The sequence below is a fragment of the Ovis canadensis genome, chromosome 8 (genome assembly GCF_042477335.2).
Source record: "Ovis canadensis isolate MfBH-ARS-UI-01 breed Bighorn chromosome 8, ARS-UI_OviCan_v2, whole genome shotgun sequence".
Classification (NCBI taxonomy): domain Eukaryota; kingdom Metazoa; phylum Chordata; class Mammalia; order Artiodactyla; family Bovidae; genus Ovis; species Ovis canadensis.
The window spans coordinates 26516111-26542394 of NC_091252.1; the positions used below are offsets into that span (position 1 = coordinate 26516111).

At 38.8% G+C, this 26284-nt stretch overlaps 1 protein-coding gene across 4 annotated transcripts in view; it reads right to left on the reverse strand.

Moving 5' to 3' along the window:
- Positions 1 to 26284, reverse strand: part of PKIB (cAMP-dependent protein kinase inhibitor beta) — a 123874-nt gene that overhangs the window by 82161 nt on the left and 15429 nt on the right. For 2 of the 4 annotated variants that reach the window (XM_069599123.1, XM_069599121.1), the window contains exon 2: positions 10625 to 10724. The exons of the other annotated variants lie outside the window; for them this stretch is intronic. The gene's annotated coding sequence lies outside the window, so the exon portion shown is untranslated. The remainder of the gene's footprint in view (positions 1 to 10624; positions 10725 to 26284) is intronic. 4 annotated transcript variants of the gene reach the window in all.

A 26284-nucleotide genomic window follows, 5' to 3' on the forward strand; every position in this document is an offset into this window, starting at 1 on the left:
TTCAAGGAGATCCAACCAGTCCATTCTAAAGGAGATCAGTCCTGGGTGTTCTTTGGAAGAATTGATGCTAAAGCTGAAACCCCAATACTTTGGCCACCTCATGTGAAGAGTTGACTCATTGGAAAAGACTCTGATGCTGGGAGGGATTCGGGGCAGGAGGAGAAATGGACGACAGAGGATGAGATGGCTGGATGGCATCACGGACTCGATGGACGTGAGTCTGAATGAATTCCAGGAGTTGGTGATGGACAGGGAGGCCTGGCGTGCTGCGATTCATGGGGTCACAAAGAGTCAGACACGACTGAGCGACTGAACTGACTGAACTGACAGCTAAAATATTCATGACATCTTCCAGTGATTTAAAGATACAATACCTGAGACAAATACTAAAAATCAGTTCATGTGCAGCTTTTGGACATGACATCATCTTTTCAAGAATTATATCCTTGACCTTTTAGGGCTGTGTTTTACAATAAGGATAAGCACTAGCACTATATTTCCCTGCCAATGAATTTTTCTTTTTTATGACTACAATCTCTGTGCTATTTACAAAGTATGATTATATGCTAATATTAAATTAATCGTTTTGTGTTCTCAAGCATTTGTAAGTTAGGATTTTACAGAGTGAATTTATTTGTAAAATAATCAAATTAACTTAATTTTATTAAGAACATAATTAGATGAAATTTGACACTCTATACATGATAAATTTTCACTTTCAGTGTATCATTTAACTTCTATAAAATGCTTTAGCAATTAGATATTATTGCTAGCAGGCAGTCAAGAAGACTGGTTTTATGTATCTTATAAATGTATAAAATACCTTGTGAAAACAAAAACAGATTTGAAATTAGTAAATTTCAAATATTTTAAACTTTATTTTTTTAATGAATATACTGAATTTATTTCTTAATAATTTGATGTAAACAGTTTTTATCTTAATATTAAGTAAAATATTAGTAGTTAGAAACTTGGGCTTGTGTTAGTAACTAGATTTGTTTTTTTTTTTTTAGTTTTTTATTTTTTTAATTTTAAAATCTTTAATTCTTACATGCGTTCCCAAACATGAACCCCCCTCCCACCTCCTTCCCCATAACATCTCTCTGGGTCATCCCCATGCACCAGCCCGAAGCATGCTGTATCCTGCGTCAGACATAGACTGGCGATTCAATTCTTACATGATAGTATACATGTTAGAATGCCATTCTCCCAAATCATCCCACCCTCTCCCTCTCCCTCTGAGTCCAAAAGTCCGTTATACACATCTGTGTCTTTTTTCCTGTAAAACTCTCCAGAAAGCAGGAATAGAAGGAACATACCTCAACATAATAAAAGCTATATATGACAAACCCACAGCAAACATTATCCTCAATGGTGAAAAATTGAAAGCATTTCCCCTAAAGTCAGGAACAAGACAAGGGTGTCCACTTTCACTGCTACTATTCAACATAGTTCTGGAAGTTTTGGCCACAGCAATCAGAGCAGAAAAAGAAATAAAAGGAATCCCAATTGGAAAAGAAGAAGTAAAACTCTCACTGTTTGCAGATGACATGATCCTCTACATGGAAAACCCTAAAGACTCCACCAGAAAATTACTAGAGCTAATCAACGACTATAGTAAAGTTGCAGGATATAAAATCAACACACAGAAATCCCTTGCATTCCTATACACGAATAATGAGAAAGTAGAAAAAGAAATTAAGGAAACAATTCCATTCACCATTGCAACGAAAAGAATAAAATACTTAGGAATATATCTACCTAAAGAAACTAAAGACCTATATATAGAAAACTATAAAACACTGATGAAAGAAATCAAAGAGGACACTAATAGATGGAGAAATATACCATGTTCATGGATCGGAAGAATCAATATAGTGAAAATGAGTATACTACCCAAAGCAATTTACAAATTCAATGCAATCCCTATCAAGCTACCAGCCACATTTTTCACAGAACTAGAACAAATGATTTCAAGATTTGTATGGAAATACAAAAAACCTCGAATAGCCAAAGCAATCTTGAGAAAGAAGAATGGAACTGGAGGAATCAACTTGCCTGACTTCAGGCTCTACTACAAAGCCACAGTCATCAAGACAGTATGGTACTGGCACAAAGACAGACATATAGATCAATGGAACAAAATAGAAAGCCCAGAGATAAATCCACGCACATATGGACACCTTATCTTTGACAAAGGAGGCAATAATATACAATGGAGTAAAGACAATCTCTTTAACAAGTGGTGCTGGGAAAACTGGTCAACCACTTATAAAAGAATGAAACTAGATCACTTTCTAACACCGCACACAAAAATAAACTCAAAATGGATTAAAGATCTAAATGTAAGATCAGAAACTATAAAACTCCTAGAGGAGAACATAGGCAAAACACTCTCAGACATAAATCACAGCAGGATCCTCTATGATCCACCTCCCAGAATTCTGGAAATAAAAGCAAAAATAAACAAATGGGATCTAATTAAAATTAAAAGCTTCTGCACAACAAAGGAAAATATAAGCAAAGTGAAAAGACAGCCTTCTGAATGGGAGAAAATAATAGCAAATGAAGCAACTAACAAACAACTAATCTCAAAAATATACAAGCAACTTATGCAGCTCAGGTCCAGAAAAATAAACGACCCAATCAAAAAATGGGCCAAAGAACTAAATAGACATTTCTCCAAAGAAGACATATGAATGGCTAACAAACACATGAAAAGATGCTCAACATCACTCATTATTAGAGAAATGCAAATCAAAACCACAATGAGGTACCACTTCACACCAGTCAGAATGTCTGCGATCCAAAAATCTGCAAGCAATAAGTGCTGGAGAGGGTGTGGAGAAAAGGGAACCCTCCTACACTGTTGGTGGGAATGCAAACTAGTACAGCCACTATGGAGAACAGTGTGGAGATTCCTTAAAAAATTGCAAATAGAACTACCTTATGACCCAGCAATCCCACTGCTGGGCATACACACCGAGGAAACCAGAATGGAAAGAGACACATGTACCCCAATGTTCATCGCAGCACTGTTTATTTTAAACTTTAAAATATTTACAAGCCTTTCAATCTTAGGAGTAATATTAGTTTAAATGTTTAAAGTAAAAATGAAATGATGAATTATTTATCCCAACTTTACGAAGGACAAATGATATAACTGCAAGACAACCTTCATATGAAGAATACCTGAGACTGGGCCTTAATTTCTGTTAAGGAAATTACAGACTTGAGTTGGAACTAAAATCCCCTATTACTGAGTCAGTTTTTTGTCTCTTGTACAATCTTGGCACACCCAAACCTTGCTGAAACAGACATGTCATATTCATTAACTAGCCAGCTGTTAACAAGACAAGTATAGGGCAAAGGTAAGCAGACAACTAAATGGAACAAATGACCTCTGGTCACCAGTGAAAACTGATTTACCTGGCCACATTCCACTACCTAATGGGATAAATGGGTATTTTATCCAGTGGAAAGAAGCGATAACTATGTTTGCCTGGGCAGGGAGAGAACAATCATAAGGGAAAAAAAGATGGATTAAAGCCAGACTATAACCACCCATTCTGAAGGCAAGATACCAGCAATTTCCTGATGAGCTAACTCTAAGAACTCATTATCTTACTTCTCTGCATTTTTATTAAACATCCAGTCCATGATGAAAAGAACAATGGACTGGGAACTATTCCACGTTTTTCTTAGCCCATGACAGCGTTTGATTTTGAGATTTGGGCTGGTATTTCGAGGACTAATCACTTAGCACTTGTGTCACCCAGAAAGTCATTTCTCCTACCAAAGGCTTGATTCCTTTGTATGTAGGCTAATCCTCCACTGTGGTTTGTCTGGGAACGTCCCAGTTTATTTACATTGTCCTGACTTCCCATCTGGGTTAGCTTCTGTCATTTTCAAAAAGTCCCTATATATATATAAAGACAATATGCTGCTGTTGCTGCTGCTGCTAAGTCGCTTCAGTCGTGTCCGACTCTGTGTGACCCCATGGACGGCAGCCCAACAGGTTCCCCCATCCCTGGGGATTCTCCAGGCAAGAACACTAGAGTGGGTTGCCATTTCCTTCTCCAATGCATGAAAGTGAAAAGTGAAAATGAAGTTGCTCAGTGGTGTCCGACTCCCAGCAACCCCATGGACTGCAGCCTACCAGGCTCCTCCGTCCATGGAAAGACAATATATAAAGACATAAATTACGATGATGTTTTCTCTTAAATCTTCCAGCAATAACATCCTATCATCTATGGGCCAAATTTAGGAGTAAGGAAGGCCACTAAGTGTTAATATTAAATGTCTTATCAAAAAACACACTGCTATATTTAAAATGGGTAACCAACAAGGACCTACTGTATAGCACATGGAACTCTACAATGTTATGTGGCAGCCTGGATGGGAGGGGAGTTTGGGAGAGAATGGATACATGCATACCTACTGCTGAGTCTCTTCACTGTTCACTTGAAACTATCACAACATCCCTTGTTAATCGGCTATACCCCAATCCAAAATAAAATGTTTAATAAAAATAAATAAATAAAATGGCAGAGTACAAGCATAAAAAAAAACACAAATTTCACCCAAGGGAACAGAACTAGAATTATATATAACTACACAGATCTCAATAACTCAGTGTTATGAAAAGTACTGTGACATTATATCTGTAAATTTAAAAAAACACAAGCCAGGACTAAATACTGGAATGGCTATATAAACTTGTGGGTAACAGTATAACATGGATTGGAACAATATGCACTAATTCATAGATACTTCTGAAAAAGAGACTTAACTAATTGTACCATTTTATTTCTTTAAAAAGGAAGACTTCAAGCAAATGTGTCAATTCTGAGAGGTAGGAGTTGATTTTATGCTTTGTTCTTCTCAGCATTGTTTAAATGTCTCAATATGTAAGTTATGCTAATAAAACACAGAACATGAACTACCAAAACAGAGTCTAAGGGTTAAGCGCAAAATTGGTGGGCCTCACTCCTTAGAGCCCTTCATTGCACTGTCTTCAAGGGAGCCCTTCCCACATCAAGTGTTCTTAACCATAGACCCAAGAATATTTTGTCTTCAGTGATGAGTCAATCCCAACACTCCATCCCCAGCCCCTCACCATTTCATGCATGAATCCCTTGTGCCACTCTCCTTCCTAGTGGTACCAAGCTTCTGGAACCATCTCAGGTACCAGAGGTAGCCCATTATAAAATTTCAGGCAGCCTTTCCTTTAATTCAATATATCTTTCTTTGATTTCCATCCACTCAGCCTAGTTTTGCCTCCTCAATCATGCAAATGATTGGCCTCATATAACTGAAGAAAGTTAGCATGTCATATCTGAGGACCTTCCTAGAGCACTAAACATCAGTCACTCCTGATATGATGACCTTTGGGTCTCCTCACAGTCCTCTGGTCAGTTTGTCTCTGGATCTGTAGATCTCTAGATCCTGCAGTTCAAAAACCCTGGAGAACTGCAAAGTATCCTTAGCTCTGCATCCTCAGTGCTCACAAATGGCACACAGTAAATGGGGCAAGTGCTCAATAAACACTGAATGAAAGAACGAGAAAACAAGTTTTGCAAACAACTAAGCAGTAAACGGCAATTATTTTGATCACTAACAATTAGTGCTAAAGTGTCAAAGACCACACCTTTCTTTGTATATATTCCCCTTTCTTTCCTTTTCAAGGGTATCTGTTTGTTTGTTGGTGGTCTTATTTGTCTCGCTGCCCAGTTTTCCCTTCAAAAGTCATTGCTCTCTGTTTTTTTAAGTCTTCAAAATTGACAGTCTGGCTAACATGAAAATTCTTAAGATTTATCTCTTTATCTTTAGGGTGTGCTTGTCTGATAGTGTTCCTCTTATTTTAACACAAAATGGCTAAGCTTCTCTTTTGCTTTTATTATTTATAACAAGAAAACACTTTCTACATTTCTTTTGGCTACTCCAAACTTTTTTTCTGAGGATGGTCAATAATAAAGAAACTAAGTACAGGGATGTCCCTGGTGGTCTAGTGGTTAGGACTCTGCAGGGCGGCACAGATTTGATCCCTGGTCAGGGAACTAAGATCCCACAAGCCATGTGGTATGCACAAAAGAAAAAACAAAGATAAACTAAGTGTACATCTGTGAACAAATAAAGATATATGTTTAAATCAGTATTTTGTTTGGTGGGGTTATTAGAGCTTATTTTTAGATTCAGGCATTTCCAGGTATGTCTCATAAGCCAGCAGGATGGATCTGCCAAGGATATAACTTCCTAAGTACCTTAAAGTCCTTAAAGGAAGGACGCTGATGATGGCTGTTAGCCAACCCCCAATACCTCTAAGCTTCCTGAGAAAAAGTCACCTATTAACAATCCCACCCCTTGTGTCAGAGAGGGAAGAACCTCTTTAGAGTTGGTAGACAAAGAGAGCTGAAGAAACAAACTTGATCCAGGAATAACAGCTGCGTTAGGATAGAAGAGAAGGGTAACGGAATGCAGAACAGTGGGCAATTTGAACCTAGAAGTGGAAAAGAACACCACGTATGGGGAGACATCGGGCAGGGAGGGTCTTTCAGGTCATCACCTGAAAGAAACGCATGGAACAGGAGTCACCACCAGCAGAAAGGCATGGAACAGGAGGAATGACCTCAGGAGCAAACAGCAGTGACCAGGGACACCCAGAGGGATTGAATGTGAACAGAAAGATGAGGAAGCTGATGTACCTGCCGTTTAAGCTTCTCACAAGATATTTGGGAATTGTCTGTGTGCACACTCAGTCATGTCTGACTCTTCGCAGCTGCGTGGACTGTAGCCCACCAGGCTCCTCTGTTCATGGAATTTTCCAGACAAGGATACTTAAAGTGTTAGTTGCTCCGTCGTGTCCGATTCTTTGCAACCCCATGAATTGTAGCTCCTCTGGCCATAGAATTCTCTAGGCAAGAATATTGGAGTGGGTTGCCATTTCCTACTCCAGGGGATCTTCACTACCTAGGGATCAAACCTTGTTCTCCTGCATTTCAGGAAGATTCTTTACCATCTGAACCACCAGGGAAGGCCAAGAATACTTAAGTGGGTTGCCATTTCCTACTCCAGGGGATCCTCCCAACCCAGGATCTTCCTACGTCTCCTGTGTCTCCTGCTTTGCAGATAGATTCTTTACCACTGAGCTACCGGAGTAGTCTATTTGGGGATTGCAGTCTAGAAATTTTTCTAATAGGGCCCAGCACAGAAAATGACTGTTTTGTTTATGTTAGTGTGAATTGACTGTCACAGTCCAGGCTGATATCACCTGGGATATTTAAAATAAATCTTTATTTTTCTTTTTTTCCTTGTTCATTGATCATAATACATTTTGTTTTCCCACTTGTCCTAAAGCCCCAGCAGAGAAGGAACAAAGCTACTTTAGAGGGAGATAAAGAAACAACTTTTCTTGCACCATTCTCTACAATAAAACAAGAAATACTTCTCTCGATTTTATCCTTGTGTCCCTCCCTGCAATTATCCACCACACAATTCAAGACAGAAAACTAGAATTATTTCACTTTTATTAGAGATAAAGTGTTTTAACACATTGTAAAACTCCAGACATTACTCAATGATGTTGTAAATCACTTCTATTGAAATGAAATCCCCTGGCATATGTATGAATTATAAAACTGTCTAGCTGAAATTCCTTATTCTCTTGTATGCTACAATTCTAATTCAGCTGACCTTTTTAGGTGGAACAGTCCTAACTTCCATGTCATCATTTGATCTTCTCTAGAATTTCATCTTTGGAATTTGCTCCATGCCTACAGCACAGTAACAAACGAGCACTATTCCAGGATGGGCTTTGCTTTATGAAGCCTCAAGACAGTAGTGCACTTGGGATGTTAGTCAGCACTTGCTGATTTATTCATTCCATCCTGAAAAGAATTTTCAGATCCAGTGCTAGGCATGCTGTTTGAGTCCCCTTTCTGTTTGTATGTAAAAAGCTTTACTATGTCCCACAGTCAAGTCTATCAATCTCCAATTATGATTTTGGCCTCTGATGTCATATTAGACCAGATTATGTTTGCCGATTTTTCAGTTATATCTCAATATGTTTCTTTTTCAGTTAAACTGATATTTATTTGCATTTCATATAAACAAAAGATTCAAAGTTACAATTTCTCCTAACAATAATTCACTATTAGGATTCTGTTCTTGTAATAATCAATACTTTCTCTACCAACATGAAATGCAGTCTTCATTGTATGTTACCCTTGTATGCTTAAATCTGTTAGGAGAATTTTCAAGATGACTTAGCTTCTCTTAAGTCTTTATTTTAGTAAAAAATAACATACTGAAATACTGTCTTAGTAACAGTAATTTTATATGTTTTAATATTTGGAATTAGAAGTTCTTTTTCATTATTATTCTGTTTCAAAATTTGCTTTTCCCAGTCTATTCATTCTTCCAGATGAATTTTAATAATCATTTCACCAACTTTGCCCCAAAAGTCTTTTTATGGTCCTATATGGAATAGCATTAATTTTATAAATTAATTTGGGGAAACTAACATCATTACAATATTTATTATTCTCATCCAGGAATATAATATCAATTTCCTTTCTGTTAATCTTATTTTGCATCTCAATCAAATGCTATTTTCTTCATTTAAGTCTTATATTTCAGTGAATTTTTGTTATATTCTTTTTTGTATCACTTTTATTATTTTTCAAATTTTTTGTTTTAATGCTCCTCACTAAATGAATCAGAAAAATGTTTCATCTCTTTTTTAGAGTTCATAGAATAAGGGATAATGTGTTCCTTAAAAATGTATATTTTCAACCATCAACTATAAATACCTGATGGAAACAAGATACTTTTTAGCTCATGCCAAATCTCCCTATCCAAGGTGGTCAAGGACACAGGCATAAGCATCAGACAAAAATCAGGATCAAATCCTAACTTCACCACCCACTAGCCAAATGTGTGTGCTTGGCAAAGTGCACTTTTTCACAAGGAATGACTATGCCTTCCTTACTTCCCCACAGTCATTGTGAGGATTACATGCTGCTGCTGCTGCTGCTGCTAAGTCGCATTGGTTGCGTCCGACTCTGTGCGACCCCATAGACGGCAGCCCACCAGGCTCCCCCGTCCCTGGGATTCTCCAGGCAAGAACACTGGAGTGGGTTGCCATTTCCTTCTCCAATGTATGAAAGTGAAAAGTGAAAGTGAAGTCACTCAGTCGTGTCCAACTCTTAGCGATCCCGTGGACTGCAGCCCACCAGGTCCTCAGTCCATGGGATTTTCCAGGCAAGAGTACTGGAATGGGGTGCCATTGCCTTCTCTGAGGATTACATGAGATTATGTTTATAAGCCTCTACCCACTCCATCCACAATGAAGACTCAATCATTATACGTTAGTTTCAATTTTCCTTAAATACAAAATTAATGTTTACAAATGTACTTGCTATTTTATCTTAGTATGGAGATTCCAGTCATTTATGTAGAAATATAAATGCTTTCTGATAAAAATTTTTGTCGTATTAGTTCTACCTTTTATTAAAGGTAGATTTCAATTTCCACTGACACAAACTTGAAAAGTTGACATAAAAGTACTAAAAATGCTCAGATGACACAAGAAAATGAATCCACTGCCACTGTTTAAATGAAATCACAGCAGGTTAATAGGAAAGCCGCATTGCTTTTTAGAAACCCAGGCAATGAGCCCAAAGCAAATGTAATGTCTTCCATTTTCCTGTTCCCTTGGAGCTCTGTTCTCATGGAATCCAAGAGTGGGAGGAGGCTTCCTGCAGTCTGAGACTTACTCCATGGTCTCTGGCCTGCCATCTTAACTGTAGCAGGGGAGCAAATTTCTAACTCCCAGTGGGAAAACACAGGGCTGAGATGAGAGAGGCCATCAGGAGCACACAGAAAACTGTTTCTCAAAAAGCATTTGAGACTTATGCCTACCAGTTAATATCATCAAAACTATTTCCTTCTATGTACTGATTATGAAGCTATTGCTATGGTCTCTGGGGAGATCACTATACGAAGAGTGGTAAATTTATAGGCTTCCCAGGTGGCGCAGTGGTAAAGAATCTGCCTGCCAATGCAGGAGATGCAAGAGATGGGGGTTTGATCTCTGGGTCCTGGGTTGGGAAGGCCTTCTGGAGTAGAAAATGGCAACCCACTTCACTCTTCTTGCCTGGAAAATTCCATGGAAAGAGGAGCCTGGAGGGTTACAGTCCATGGGGTTGCAAAGAGTTGGATATGACTGAGCACACACAAGTTTATAGGTAATATACATTTTTCTTCTGTTCTAAAGGATACAAATTTAAAACTTTATTTTGGTAGGCTAGCTGCCTCTGTTAGGTACAATTTAAATAAAGACAGCTAAGAATGCAAATATCACACCAAGCTTAGTCTGTGTACTAATTGCTGGTCCCTGGCAGACACTGGATGGAAAAGTGTAGCTTAAGTTCTCTGCATGCATGCTATTAATTTGACATTAACAATAGATTCTATCAAGCTTCCACTTAATCATATTGATTTGTTTTCTAAAATAAAGACCTCCCACTTTACTTTTTCTTTGCTTTCCTCTGGATCTATAGCAACAAAGACATTTTCAGGGACACCCTCAATAGCAGGATTGATGGATCAAAAGCATACCCACCTCTATCTTTTCTGCCCCCTGTGTGGCCTCAATAACTTGATGGTTTCCAGCTCCCCCCAAGATTTCTCTTGATTGAGTGCCTTTTCAGTATACCATGACCCTTGAAGGAAACAAAGGGGAAAAAAAGATGTATTAAGATAAACATCCTTTGTTCCTTGTCTGTTTTGGAAAAGAACAAATGGTTTCTTGGGCAATAACATCTAATTTAATGACAAAATGACAAACAATTTTAAAAATAATGTTTATAGCTATTTTTTCATTCCTCATCCTGACTTCTTTTATTCGTTTCTGACTTACAATAAGAGCAGGATAAATTTCCTTGAGTAAGCAGCTCAGCACTCTCTTATTATTTTGTTCCCTATTTTTGATTTTTTTTTGGTCATTATTATTTTGTCACCTATTCAAACCCCCCAATTGTATTTAGATCAACTTTTTTGTGTGTTTTGCCCCAAGACCATGTAGTGTGAACAGTCGGAGACATACCTACTAAATAGTAAAATCAACAATAGAGCAAAATACATTGCTTTCTTCAGCTTTTCAACTTTCCACTGAAATGAGTTTCACTAGCTGAGTGACAGCCTTTCTCAGATGTGTGACTTTAAAAGCCATACATCCCTGCAGTTCATCTTCGAATTTCAATGCCAAGGAGCAAGGACATTGTTTTCCTCAATTACGTAACACAGTGATTGGAATTCTGGAAGAGAAAACCCACCCAATAAAACCTGGCCCACACATAATGCCTCAGCATCAAAGGGTAACTCGAAATTTTGCTATGAATAGGCATCTGATACACCTGCATGGTTTCCTTGTTCCTATCCTTTTAGGTATTTCTATATCAAAAGTCCCCACTTAAAAACTAAGAATGTAGAAAACAACTGAGTTATTTTCATTTCCATGAACACTTCTGACAGAGGTGGCTACTGCCAATCGCTGGGTAAACCAGGCTCCCTTTCACTCAGGCAGTCTACATATTTGAGCAGACACATGCCAAGTGCTTAGCTGTCCCAGATGACAGAGCTATGTTTCATGTTATGGAGATCATCTGTTCCTTCTTCTATAAAGCATGGAGCCAGAAACATCAATATTCCTATGCTTGTATGTGCTAACTTTACTAGGGTCATTCAGAGTAGGAGAGTCCAGTATTGTTTGCTGTTTTCTTCTTTCCTCATAGCCACCAAATTCTGTCTACCCCAGGTTCATAACTGTCCTCGAACTCACTCTTCAATTCCATTCCCACAGGCAGCATCTAATTCTACTCTCCTCACCCACACCTGCCTCCACTTCAACGATTCTTATACATTACATCACTCACTAGTCTTCCCAGTTTGAGACATGCTCCTTCCAGTCCATATTCCACAGACTACTCACATTGGGACAGTAACTGAATTTGTAATTTGTGTAAAACCTAGGAATTCTATGTGGTAGTAATATTTTACCATGATGCTCAAATAAAGTCTTTTTCTCCAAATACCAATAGCATCATGATAGCCATCTTTCAAGTTCATTTGCAAATAATTTCATTACTTTTCTCTTTCCTTTGCTTCCCACATTTCCTCACAGCTTACAAGTAAGTCAGCAAAAGAAAATCCTCAGGGCTTGTAACATTGAGGCAGAAATGCTCAAGTCAGTTCTAGCTCCAGCTTACCCCTGTATCAGATGCTGACTTTGAAGACTCATCTTTTTTCACAGGTAAATGACAGAGCCTTGTTTACCGAATGGGGATGAAAATATTCACCCTGCTTATCTCTCAGGCTATTCTGGGAATCAAGAAACATCACAGACAATAAAACACAAATACACAATGTTATTTTACTATCCTCCCTGAAGTCCTGCGTAAGTAAAAAATGTGCCTCTTGTGTTTAACACCAGATTTGGTTTGGGATCTTAAAAAGGTAACTGTGATGACACTCCCAAATCTTACAGCTTTCTTTTGGGACTATGATGTACTGAAGAGTTTTGTTTTGGCTTCCAAAGGAAAAACAAAACACCAAAGGAATCATACTCTAATATATTTGCCTTTCGAAGACATACTGAAATTGAAAAGGGAAAGAAAAGGAACTCAAAACTATGAGAAATCTTAATTGGCTGAAACTGCCATTTAATAAACCCAACTGTCATTTGTGCCACAAATGTTAATACAATCTCTAAAATCCAGCTAAATCCTCCAGATATTACTGAACACTTTGCAACAACAAATACCATCCCACTCTCCATCACTGCATTGTAGGTTTTTACTTGGAGAATGGAGAATGTGTATAATAGGATGTTTGTTCTGCTTCTAAAGAGGAAATAAAAATATCAACCCAAATATCACTTCATGTATAAGCAGTACTGTGGCCTCCGTTTAGGGAGGTTTTACTTCAGACTTTAAAAAAAAAAAAAAAAGGAACTCATATTTGAACTCATGCATCTAAACAAACCAACGAAAGTGTACATATTAAGTGCAGAGAGAAAAGAACAGAATGATAGGAATAAAGTCCACAGCTGTGTTTTCTTAAACACCAATGAGACTAATGTTAATCAGAGTTCACAAAGTTTAAATTTTTCTTTAAACTGCACAGGTATAATCAAGTAAAGAAACACAACCTTGAAACTAAAGGCCTATATATAGAAAACTATAAAACACTGGAGAAAGAAATCAAAGAGGACACTAGTAGATGGAGAAATAAACCATGTTCATGGATCAGAAGAATCAATATAGTGAAAATGAGTATACTACCCAAAGCAATCTATAGATTCAATGCAATCCCTATCAAGCTACCAACAGTATTTTTCCCAGAGGTAGAACAAATAATTTCACAATTTGTATGGAAATACAAAAAACCTCGAATAGCCAAAGCAATCTTGAGAAAGAAGAATGGAACTGGAGGATTCAACCTGCCTGACTTCAGGCTCTACTACAAAGCCACAGTCATCAAGACAGTATGGTACTGGCACAAAGTCAGAAATATAGATCAATGGAACAAAATAGAAAGCCCAGAGATAAATCCACACACATTTGGACACCTTAGCTTTGACAAAGGAGGCATGAATATACAATGGATTAAAGACAATCTCTTTAACAAGTGGTGCTGGGAAAACTGGTCAACCACTTGTAAAAGAATGAAACTAGAACACTTTCTAACACCATACACAAAAATAAACTCAAAATGGATTAAAGATCTAAACATAAGACCAGAAACTATAGAACTCTTAGAGGAGAACATAGGCAAAACACTCTCTGACATAAGTCACAGCAGGATCCTCTATGATCCACCTCCCAGAATATTGGAAATAAAAGCAAAAATAAACAAATGGGACCTAATTAAAATTAAAAGCTTCTGCACAACAAAGGAAACTATAAGCAAGGTGAAAAGATAGCCTTCAGAATGGGAGAAAATAATAGCAAATGAAGCAACTGACAAACAACTAATCTCAAAAATATACAAGCAACTTATGCAGCTTAATTCCAGAAAAATAAATGACCCAATCAAAAAATGGGCCAAAGAACTAAATAGACATTTCTCCAAAGAAGACATACAGATGGCTAACAAACACATGAAGATGCTCAACATCACTCATTATCAGAGAAATCCAAATCAAAACCACAATGAGGTACCATTTCATGCCAGTCAGAATGACTGCAATCCAAAAGTCTACAAGCAATAAATGCTGGAGAGGGTGTGGAGAAAAGGGAACCCTCCTACACTGTTGGTGGGAATGCAAACTAGTACAGCCCCTATGGAGAACAGTGTGGAGATTCCTTAAAAAACTGGAAATAGAACTGCCTTATGACCCAGCAATCCCACTGCTGGGCATACACACTGAGGAAACCAGAATTGAAAGAGGCACGTGCACCCCAATGTTCATCACACCACTGTTTATAATAGCCAGGACATGGAAGCAACCTAGATGTCCATCAGCAGATGAATGGATAAGAAAGCAGTGGTACATATACACAATGGAGTATTACCCAGCCATTAAAAAGAATACATTTGAATCAGTTCTAATGAGGTGGATGAAACTGGAGCCGATTATACAGAGTGAAGTAAGCCAGAAAGAAAAACACCAATACAGTATACTAACACATATATATGGAATTTAGAAAGATGGTAATGATAACGCTGTATGTGAAGCAAAAGAGACACAGATGTATAGAACAGTCTTTTGGACTCTGTGGGAGAGGGAGAGGGTGGGATGATTTGGGAGAATGGCATTGAAACATGTTTAATATCATATAAGAAGTGAATCGCCAGTCCAGGTTCGATAAAGGATCCTTGCGGCTGGTGCACTGGGATGACCTGGAGGGATGGTATGGGGAGGGAGGTGGGAGGGGGGTTCAGGATGGGGAACACGTGTATGCCCGTGGCAGATTTATGTTGATATGTGGCAGAACCAATACAATATTGTAAAGTAATTAGCCTCCAATTAAAATAAATAAATTTAAATTTAAAAAATTATTTTATTATATAAGTATTTTATTTGAAAACTATTGTCCCATATTAAGAAGGTAAGTTTGTTCACTCATTCATCCAGATATTCAAAAAACAATATTTACTGATTAGACTTTCTAAGTACATGCATGCTATGTCACTTCAGGAATGTCCAACTTTTTGCAACCCTATGGACTGTAGCCTGCCAGGCTCCTCTGTCCATGGGATTCTCCAGGCAAGAATACTGGAGTGGGTTGCCATTTCCTTCTCCAGGGGATTCTTCCTGAACCAGGGATCGAACCCATGTCTCTGGGGTCTCTGGCATGGGCAGGTGAGTTCTTTACCACGAGGGCTACCTGGAAAGCCCAGACTTTCCACAAGTTGTGATAAAATGTGCTTGTTTGAATGCCTTGGCCACACAGAGCTAGCAACAAATACCAAAAAAATTAACACAAATAGGCCATATTAAAAACTTCCTGGTCCTTCTGCCCAGAATGCAGGTCATACCCCTGTATTCTCATGAGTAGGCTCTGAGCTTCCTTAAAAGCCAACTCAAAGGTTGCTGCTTTGGTAAAGCTCTTTGGAACTGCTAGAGTTTCTTATGAGTCATAACCCCTGCCCCTAAATCACTTTGTTCATAACTCTCTGATGCACTTATCATGGTCGACTTCTCATGACGGCTCTGTGCATGTCTGTCTCTCTCAGCAGCCTGTGAACATCTTGAATGGCAATGTTTTATTCATCTATCTACAGCACTTAGTATTTTATCTCTAGCATTTTCAGATATTCCATATCATGGTCCTTTCACCTTTTGTAAGAGCTGAAATACACATATATTTGCTAAGTCACTTCAGTCGAGTTTGACTTTTTATGACCCTATTGACTGTAGCCTGTCAGGCTCCTCTGTCCATGGGATTCTGCAGGCAAGAAAACTGCAGTGGGTTGCCATGCCCTTCTCCAGGGGATGTTTCCCAGCCAGGGATCAAAACCGCATCTCTTACGTCTCTTACATTGGCAAGCGGGTTCTTAACCACTAGCACCACCTGTAAGCCCATTTATAAAAGTGATCACAACTAAATTAGCACCACAGTATTCTCTTCAAATTTCTTTAGATATTCTTAAGTTTCCCTCTTTTAACCCTTAGACTAGTATCTTCTATTTTTTTCTACTGTATATGCTTGATTTCTACAACTGCAATAGTGTTTAAACTACCCTATTAACCAGATCCCTGGCAACTGCTACATTTTCAAAACTTTTAATAGCTATTGTATATACATAAAATCACAAATAACCTGCTTTATCCATTCTGTCATTCATCAAATACTGGTATCTACCATGTGGTAAATCTTCCCTTATAGCTCAGTCAATAAAGAATCTGCCTGCAATCCAGGAGACCTGGGTTCAATCCCTGGGTTGGAAGGATCCGCTGGGGAAGGAAATGGCAACCCACTCCAGTATTCTTGCCTGGAGAATCCCATGGACAGAGGAGCCTGGCAGGCTATAGTCCATTGAGTCTCAAGAGTTGGACATGATTTAGCAACTAAACCACCACTATGTGGTAGGTGCCACAGAGAAAACAAAGACCCTGTTTCAGGGGACTCAGGGTTACAGCTAGAGCAGTTGATAAGAAATATACACAAATGACCAAAATCAAAAGTTTACCTGTGTCGTACTCTAATCTATCTAAAATTTTTAATTCAAAAATTTTTGAATGAAGCCTCAGTAGCTAAAGAATGAATTAAGAGAAACTGATGAAAATGACTAAGAATCAGAAATACATTCATGTTTCAGATTCAATTAGTACAGTTAAACATCCTGTTTCCTAAGCTTCAAATCAATATCACAATCATAGGCAAATCAGGTATTCTAATTAAAAATATAATACCTATACTGTAATATTGTTTTTACATAACAATTTGGCAAAGTTGAACAGAATCTTCAAAATGCTGAGCAACTTTGACCCCACAATCCTACTATGAAATTGCCTTGACCCTTCAGGTCCCTAGGATAACTCTCATTTTGTTTGTGTTGCTGCTAAGAGAAGAGAAAAAAAGATTTCAACATTTAATAAATACCTGTTCTGTGTCATGAGTCTTGCTAGACACTTTGCATTTATTCCACTTTATCATCACAATTAACCTTTTTTTCCAAAAAAGAAAAACAGACTTTTTTTGAAGCTTAGAGCTGGTGATACCTCTCTAATGTCACACAGCTAATAGATCACAGAGACAGGGTTCATATTCAGCCCTGTCTGACCAGAAAGCCTGTAATTGATCCACTATGCATCATTGCTGAAAATATTCCTGGACTGTTGACCTAGCTTTTACATACACAACTTTCCCCCTGTATTATTTTTCTCATGACTAAAAGGCAGTTCCTTGATGCTTCTTATCACAAGCCTCTAAGAAATATGACTTATTTGGAGTAACAGTCACTTATTCATTTCCTCTATTTTTTAACCATTTCCTCTTTCTTCATATCTCACATACCATATGAAAATATATCTTACATTTCATCCTGAAGAGAAACAACCTCAGTGCAAACTGCCTACTGAATTTATTTTGTATATCCACTGAATTTGAATGGATATAAAAAAGTTTGATTTAAAAGGCGTCTGACTATGGACTATATAGGCCCAAACAACAAATTAAACAAATTTAATTATGTAAAAGATTCCATAGTTTTCAGTATTTTGCATTCTCTCATTATATCATTATAACCTAAAAACAGTTTGTTGTGAATATTGCTTCATGCTGCCCTCGTGAAATAATACAGAGCTCAAAATATAGCATTATGATTGAGAAGCGTTACAATTCTGAAGACAGACTTTCTGATTATAAATCTTTGTGTACATATTTGTCCTGGTTATTTGACCTTTCTGGGCAGGCCTAGACTTCTCGGCGTGTAAAACATTCATAATATTACTACCTCTCACATACAGTTGCTGGGAAAGTTAAATGACATGCTTAATTTATATATAGGGGCTTTTCAAGTGGCGCCAGTGGCAAAGAACCCGCCTGACAATGCAGGAACTGTAAGGGACATGGGTTCAATCCCTGGGTCAGGAAGATCCCCTGGAGAAGATTACCAAGACTACACACTCCAGTATTCTTGCCTGGAGAATCCCACGGACAGAGGAGCCTGGCAGACTACAGTCCATGGGGTCGCAAAGAGTCGGACATGACTGAAGTGACTTAGCACTCATAGTACACGATCTATACGGAACAGTACCTGGCGTATACTGGGCTTAATATGCTTTAGATTCATTAATACTCTTATATAACAAAGATAAATAGAATGATTCTGTGAATGATACACATGATAAAAGTAAAAAGTTCACTTTTATATGCTGCTGCTGCTGCTAAGTCGCTTCAGTTGTGTCTGACTGTGCGACCCCATGGACTGCAGCCTACCAGGCTCCTCCGTCCATGGGATTTTCCAGGCAAGAGTACTGGAGTGGGTTGCCAATGCCTTCTCCTTTTACATGTTAAGCAGCTTTAAAAAGAAGGCATCTTAGAAAACATTTTAAACTTTCTATCACTATTTATATACTATCTCAGTTGTCAGTTCAGTTTAGTCAGTTCAGTCGCTCAGTTGTGTCCGACTCTTTGCGACCCCATGAATGGCAGCACGCCAGGCCTCCCTGTCCATCAACTCCCGGAGCTCACTCAGACTCACGTCTATCGAGTCAGTGATGCCATCCAGCCATCTCATCCTCGGTCGTCCCCTTCTCCTCCTGCCCCCAATCCCTGCCAGCATCAAAGTCTTCTCCAATGAGTCAACTCTTCGCATGAGGTGGCTGGAGTTTTAGCTTTAGCATCATTCCTTCCAAAGAAATCCCAGGGTTGATCTCCTTCAGAATGGACTGGTTGGATCTCCTTGCAGTCCAAGGGACTCTCAAGAGTCTTCTCCAACACCACAGTTCAAAAGCATCAATTCTTCGGTGCTCAGCCTTCTTCACAGTCCAACTCTCACATCCATACATGACTACTGGAAAAACCATAGCCTTGACTAGACGGACCTTAGTTGGCAAAGTAATGTCTCTGCTTTTGAATATACTATCTAGGTTGGTCATAACTTTTCTTCCAAGGAGTAAGTGTCTTTTAATTTATGGCTGCAGTCACCATCTGCAGTGATTTTGGAGCCCCCCAAAATGAAATCTGACACTGTTTCCACTGTTTCCCCATCTCTTTCCCATGAAGTGATGGGACCGGATGCCATGATCTTTGTTTTCTGAATGTTGAGCTTTAAGCCAACTTTTTCACTCTCCTCTTTCACTTTCATCAAGAGGCTTTTGAGTTCCTCTTCACTTTCTGCCATAAGGGTGGTGTCATCTGCATATCTGAGGTGATTGATATTTCTCCCGGCAATCTTGATTCCAGCTTGTGTTTCTTCCAGTCCAGCGTTTCTCATGATGTACTCTAATCTCAGCTGTACTCTTAGACTCTTAATGGCTTAGACACATCAGTGTGTGGACATGTGTACGAAACAAAAATCTGTGTGCACTTCTTGAGAGGAATTTTTAAGTTTTTAAGTACTTTTTTCAAAAAGAATATAGGTCCCTTAAAGAGTGCAGACACCAATGCCAACAAACAAATTTCCTCCTCTGTACCCAAAAGCCTGCATCCTAAAACCTTTACAGGCAAACAATTATAGCACAAGGCCAGAAATACTGAATGGAAAAACAGGAAGAGAGAGGGAGATAAGAAAGGTTTACATTACTTCTCTCTAGCTGGTCAGTGTTAATTATTTCTCAGTGATGGATGTTCATTCCTCTACTTCGCACTTTAGCCTTCCATGTAACCGTGTGTTTGCTATTCCAAAACACTGAAAGAGCTCAATTTTTGGCCTTTAATATATGTTTCTGGATCCTCAGGAAAAGGTTTACTCAATATAGGCAATTTTGAGTCCTAAAATCAGAACTTATCCTTCTTACAAGAATTAGTTTCAGCTATCAACTCTCCTGAAGGGTCATTTATGGACAGTGTTAAACACTAAAAAATAAAGTCATATGTGGTCCTGGTGAAGTATCTTCTGACTTTTCCATACAAAGAGAAAATTCAAAGCAGTATCCCAAATAACAGTAGCAAGTCCTTGCATTGATATTGAATCAAATACTTCGCCATGCAGGCCCACTTGACCACATAGGAGTTAGCTTGCTGGTTTTTCTCAAATGTAAATATTTGCTTTGGCTAAATAATATTAATAGGGCAAGTTACATACTCCATGAGGCATAAAAAAAAAAATTTACTTGCCATTGACCCAGAAAACGGACATTGCAATGAAGTCTGAAGGAGAAAGAAACTGGAATGAATGTATCTGAAAAGAGAACTCTGGCCGCCACAGCTACCTGCCTTGCTCCAAGTTCATGTTTAATTAAACTTACATCAATAATTCCATAAACTGTTTGCATGTTCATACAACATGAGTTATCATCTTTGATTCTAAGGTCAAATACTTACTGCTAACAACCCTTGTGCCTCTGAGGGAGGCTTGGCCCCCTGCCAGACTGTACTGCTTTTCCCATGGGGACGGGCCCGCCACTACTGTACTACTCCGTGGGGGATGAGACAACAGCAGCAGCCCCCTGGTTGCTCAGCAACAACCCCTTATGACTGCTCCTCTTGGACTGCTAGGCAACAGGGCTGAGTCTGACCCAGCTACTCCCAGCAGCACGCTGCCTCTCCAGAGGGCTGGGTTAGCAGGAGGCTAGGGGCCCTAAGTGACTAGTTACATAATCTAAACGCATTTCTCTGGATGCTCGCCAACTAAATAAAAATCAGAGCAGAGTTAGCTCCTACCCTGAAGGGTACCCTTGAACGTATCCTTAATTTAAACTCTATCCTTGAATCTTTAGAGAAGCTGACAGAAAACTAATGCATTAGAGCCCAAATCTGTGGCCAAAAAAAGCCTGTGGAAAAAAAGAGGGAAAACACATATAAAGGAGGCCGTTCCTCTTAAAATCACGTTCAAAAATATGACTTTCAAACCTTTTACAAATTTCAAAAGATTTTACTATTATTTACATGTTTTCTGTTAACAGACCCCCCAAAATGGAGAAAACATATACTTTTACAGTAAGTTTATTCCTAAAATAGCTTAACACATAGCTCCAAGGATAGCAATTTCTAGGAAAGATCTTCATTTGTATCTAGAGTTTAACCCACATTTATATCTTCTTAGTTCTAAGCTTTTAACGAATCTAAACTAGACATTTTTCCATCTGTATCTGACCTACCTCTTAGGACAAAGACAATGACTCAATCAACTGAAAATCCTGCCCACACATGGAAACATGCGTCTAGCCTCACTCCTATCTCCTCTACTGTCACTTAGCGCTCTGTTGTGGAAAAACAGGTGTGTGCTCCAAGAGACCCACTCCAGTACTCTTGCCTGGAAAATCCCATGGATGGAGGAGCCTGGAAGACTGCAGTCCATGGGGTTGCTGAGGGTCAGACACGACTGAGCAACTTCACTTTCACTTTTCACTGCATGCATTGCAGAAGGAAATGGCAACCCACTCCAGTGTTCTCGCCTGGAGAATCCCAGGGACGGGGGAGCCTGGTGGGCTGCCATCTATGGGGTCGCATAGAGTCAGACACGACTGAAGCGACTTAGCAACAGCAGCAGCAGCTCCAAGAGACATGGACTCACAGTCAGTGTTTGTTATTGCTCAGCCCATAAGTCCTGTGAGACTGACTCTTTGTGATCCCGTGAACTGCAGCACGTTTGGCTTCCCTGTCCTTCACTATCTCCCGGAGTTTGCTCAAATTCATGTCCATTGAGTCCGTGATGCCATCTAACCATCTCATCCTCTGTCGTCCCCTTCTCCTTTTGCCTTCAATCTTTCCCAGCATCAGGGTCTTTTCCAATGAGTTGGCTCTTTACATCAGTTGGCCAAAGTATTGGAGCTTCAGCTTCAACGTAAGTCTTTCCAATAAATATTCAAGGTTGATTTCCTTTAAGACTGATTAGTTTTATCTTCTTGCAGTCCAAGGGACTCTTAAGAGTCTTCTCCAGCACCACAATTTGAAAGCATCAATTCTTTGGTGTTCAGCCTTCTTTATGATCCAGCTCTGACATCTGTACATGACTGCTGGAAAAACCATAGCTCTGATTAGCAGACCTTTATTGGCAAAGTGGTGTCTCTGCTTTTTATAACCTGTCTAGCGTGCCAGTAGTAAAGAACTCACCTGCCAATGCAGGAGATGGAACAGACACAGGTTCAACCCCTGGGTCGGGAAGATCCCCTGGAGAAGGGCATGGCAAACCACTCCAGTATCCCTGCATGGAGAATCCCATGGACAGAGGAGCCTGGGAGGCTACAAGTCCATAGCATCACAAAGAGTCAGACACTACTGAAGTGACTTAGCATGCATGCAATTTTGTCACAGCTTTCCTTTCAAGGAGCAAGTGTCCCTTGAAACTTTAATTTCATGGTTATAGTTACCATCCTCAGTGATTCTGATCCCAAGAAAAGAAATTCTGTCACTGCATCCATTTTGTTTCCTATTTGCCAAGAAGTGATGGGTCCAGATGCCATTATCTTAGTTTTTCAAAAAGCTGAGCTTCAAGCCAGCTTTTTCACTCTCCTGTTTCACTTTCATCAAGAGGTTCTTTAGCTCCTTTTCACTTTCTGCCACTAAAGTGGTATCATCTGTATATCAGAGGTTGTTGATATGTCTCCTAGTAATCTTGATTCCAGCTTGTGATTCATCCAGCCCAGCATTTCACAAGATGTACTCTGCATATAAGTTAAATAAGCAGGGTGACAGTATACAGCCTTGACATTCTCCTTTCCCAATTTGGAACCATTCGTTGTTCCATGTCCGGTTCTAACTGTTGCTTCTTGACCTGCACACAGGTTTCCAAGAAGGCAGGTAAGGTGGTCCAGTATTCCCTTCTCTTTAAGAATTGTCCAGTTTGTTGTGATCCACACAGCCAAAGGGTTTAGCATTAAGTCAATGAAGCAGAAATAGGTGTTTTTCTGGAATTCCCTTGCTTTCTCTATGATCCAAGAAATGTTGGCAATTTGATCTCTGGTTCCTCTGCCTTTTCTAAACCCAGCTTGTACATCTGGAACTTCTCATTTCATATACTGCTAAACCCTAGCTTGAAGGATTTTATCATAACTTTGCTAGCATGTGAAATGAGTGCAACTGTATGGTAGTTTGAACATTCTTTGGCATTGACCTTCTTTGGGATTGGAATGAAAACTGACCTTTCCCAGTCTTGAGGCCACTGCTGAGTTTTCCAAATTTGCTGGCATATTGAGTGCAGCACTGTAACAGCATCATCTTTTAGGATTTTATATAGCTCAGCTGGAATTCTATCTATCACCTCCACTAGCTGTGTTCATAGTGATGCTTCCTAAGGCCCACTTAACCTCACACATTAGGATGTCAGGTTTTAGGTGAAAGACTACACTATTGTGGTTATCTGGGTCATTAAGACCATTTTTATATAGTTCTTCTGTGTATTCTTGGCACCTCTTGTTAATCTCTTCTGCTTCTGTTAAGTGATTACTATTTCTGTCCTCTATCATGCACATCCTTGCCTGAAATGTTCCCTTGATAGCTCCAATTTTCTTGAAGAGATCTCTAGTCTTTCCCATTCTCTTGTTTTCCTCTATTTCTTTGCATTTTTCACTTGAGAAGTCTTTCTATATCTCTTTGTTATTCTCTGGAACTCCACCTTCAGTTGGTATGTCTTTCCCTTTCTTCCTTGCCTTTTACTTCTCTTCTTTTCTCAGCTATTTGTAAAGCCTCCTCACTTTGCCTTGCTGCATTTCTTTTTCTTTGGGAAAATACAATTATACTGCTCCACTTATTCAAAACCTTCAGTCAAGTCCCCGCAATTTATCGTGAAATGCGATGCACTTGTGAATATACTTCCTTTTGAACTTCCAGCCATATCTGCAACTGTCCAGTATATTGATTTAATTATAGTTCCCTAAATACATCACACATTTTAATCCTCCTTCTTCCTAGGACACGTTCTTCTTTGCCTGGCAAACTAGTGTTTATCTTCCAATATCTCGAAATACCATGACCTCCTCTGAGAAACTGTCCCTGACTTTAGAATTTCTTACAGTTGTCTCTGAGATGTTCTCCCTGGTTCACACTGCTGCAATGACATTAGGCACACTGTTTCACAATAATTTACTTACTTAACATCAATCCCGTGCTCTTCAATAGCAAGGACCTTGTTCTATTCAACTTGGTCTCCCTGGTGCCTGGGATATTCTTTAGCATTAAGGAGCTATTTATGCTATAGCTTTATTAATAATTAGAGGATAAAACTCCTAGGTAAAATTGTAAAATACATGCAGACTGGGCATTTTTAACCTCTTAACTAGGTATGAGTAATAAAAAGATTTGCCACAAAACAAAAACTTAAGTCTCCTGACTTCTGAGTTGGTCCTCTAAATTATGATGAGTCATTAAGGGCAAATAAGCAGATACTTCTGAAATGATCCAATCCATCCAGTAACATAGCTAAAATAATCAGATTTCCTGTGCCCCTTTTATTAAAATCATAATAACATGAAATTTAAGACAGATATGTGGTCAGGTAACCAAAATCACCAAAAGGTGGTCTAGAGCTGGTCTCAGGGAGATAATTTCCTATTTAGATCAGCAACTCTTAAAGCAGTTTCTGCAGAAATCTCGGTGCAAGTAAAGCAGGAAAGAGAGGAGAGTAGTATCAGTCGCTCAGTCGTATGTGACTCTTTGCAACCCCATGGACTGTAGACCACCAGGCTCCTCTGTCCATGGGGATTCTCCAGGCAAGAATACTAGAGTGGGTTGCCACTTCCTTCTCCAAAAGAGAGGAGAAAAGAAACAAAATTAGAGCTAAGTAAAAAGGCAAGAAAAAGCTATCCTAATTTTAAAACCTCCTAAATAATACTTCACAAAACAGCATTTAGTCATCTGTCTCCTGAAAAGCACTAATTAAAAAAAAAAAAAAAGGAACATGAGCAAACAACAAAAATGATCCCACAAATGCAGCAGCCAAATGCAATATTATGAAGCCATTCAACCTCCTACCCCCCACTCCAGAAGCTAAAGATATAATTCTCCATTTTCAAATATAACAATGCTTTTCCTACGTTTTAAAGTTCACACATATGTTTACACAAGATACTACTAAATTTTGGATATTAGCAGTAATGTGATTGCCTAAATGAACTCATGCAACACAAATTCTAATTAACAGAAATCTGAATTTTTAGCTTATCTGTGTTAAGCTGAGAGGGAATTCTTAGTCTGTTACAAACTTAACAGACTAAGCTTGTAACAGTTACAAGCTTAACTATCCCAGCTTAGTCTGGGTTCTAAAGACCTCTAAGTCTGTGTATCCTCAAAACTACAGAAACTGCACCCTTGGAAATGCCAGAATGTATTCATAACCATATGATAAATTGTTTATCAAAGTATTACTTGACAGTATACATTTAAAGCACATTCCGATACTACAACAAAATAAATACATCATAAAGCAAAGTGCACGATGTATATTTAAGATGAATATGAAATGTCAAATCCTGTACTTTTCTACAAAGCACTTTGAGTTATGCCTATAGATTTTTGGGAATTCTTTGGTGGAAAAGACTAGGAAGCCTTACTCTTGGGGATTCCCTGCTGAGGAAAAGATCACTTTCATGTAAAAATATATATTATCGCCTTGGCTCTAGCCTACCCTGACTACTAAACTCAAAAAGTGCTGCCCTACTTAGACATACTTTGTTTATTGCAACTTAACCTTTATAACATTTTTTCAAGAAAAACTATTTCTCTCTCCAATAGTCCTGAATCTGTCTGTGGGACAGCTCACAGAACCAATCTAAACTCCTATATATGTAAGACAGTCCTTCAACAAGCTTAATGGTCACAAGAAATGAAGATGTACTGGATGCCAGGAAATGTGCTGGGTATTTGACAATCATTAATCAAAAAATAAAACTACAGGCAAATAGTACCATTTCCATGTTACAAAAATGAAATAGAAGAAAAGGAGGAGAGGTGTGGAGTGGGGAGGGAGGAGGGTGGGAAAGGAAACAGGCTACAAAGAGGCTAGCGACTTTCCCGGAATAAAATGGCTAGTTAGGAGCTGAGCTGAGATCTAACTCCAAAGCTTGTGCTTGTTTTTCTTTCTTGACACATCATGTTATACTATATGTTCACGCCCACCTTCTCAGGCGTTCATTTCTCCTGAAGAAATATCTCCATTTTATGACTATTCCTTC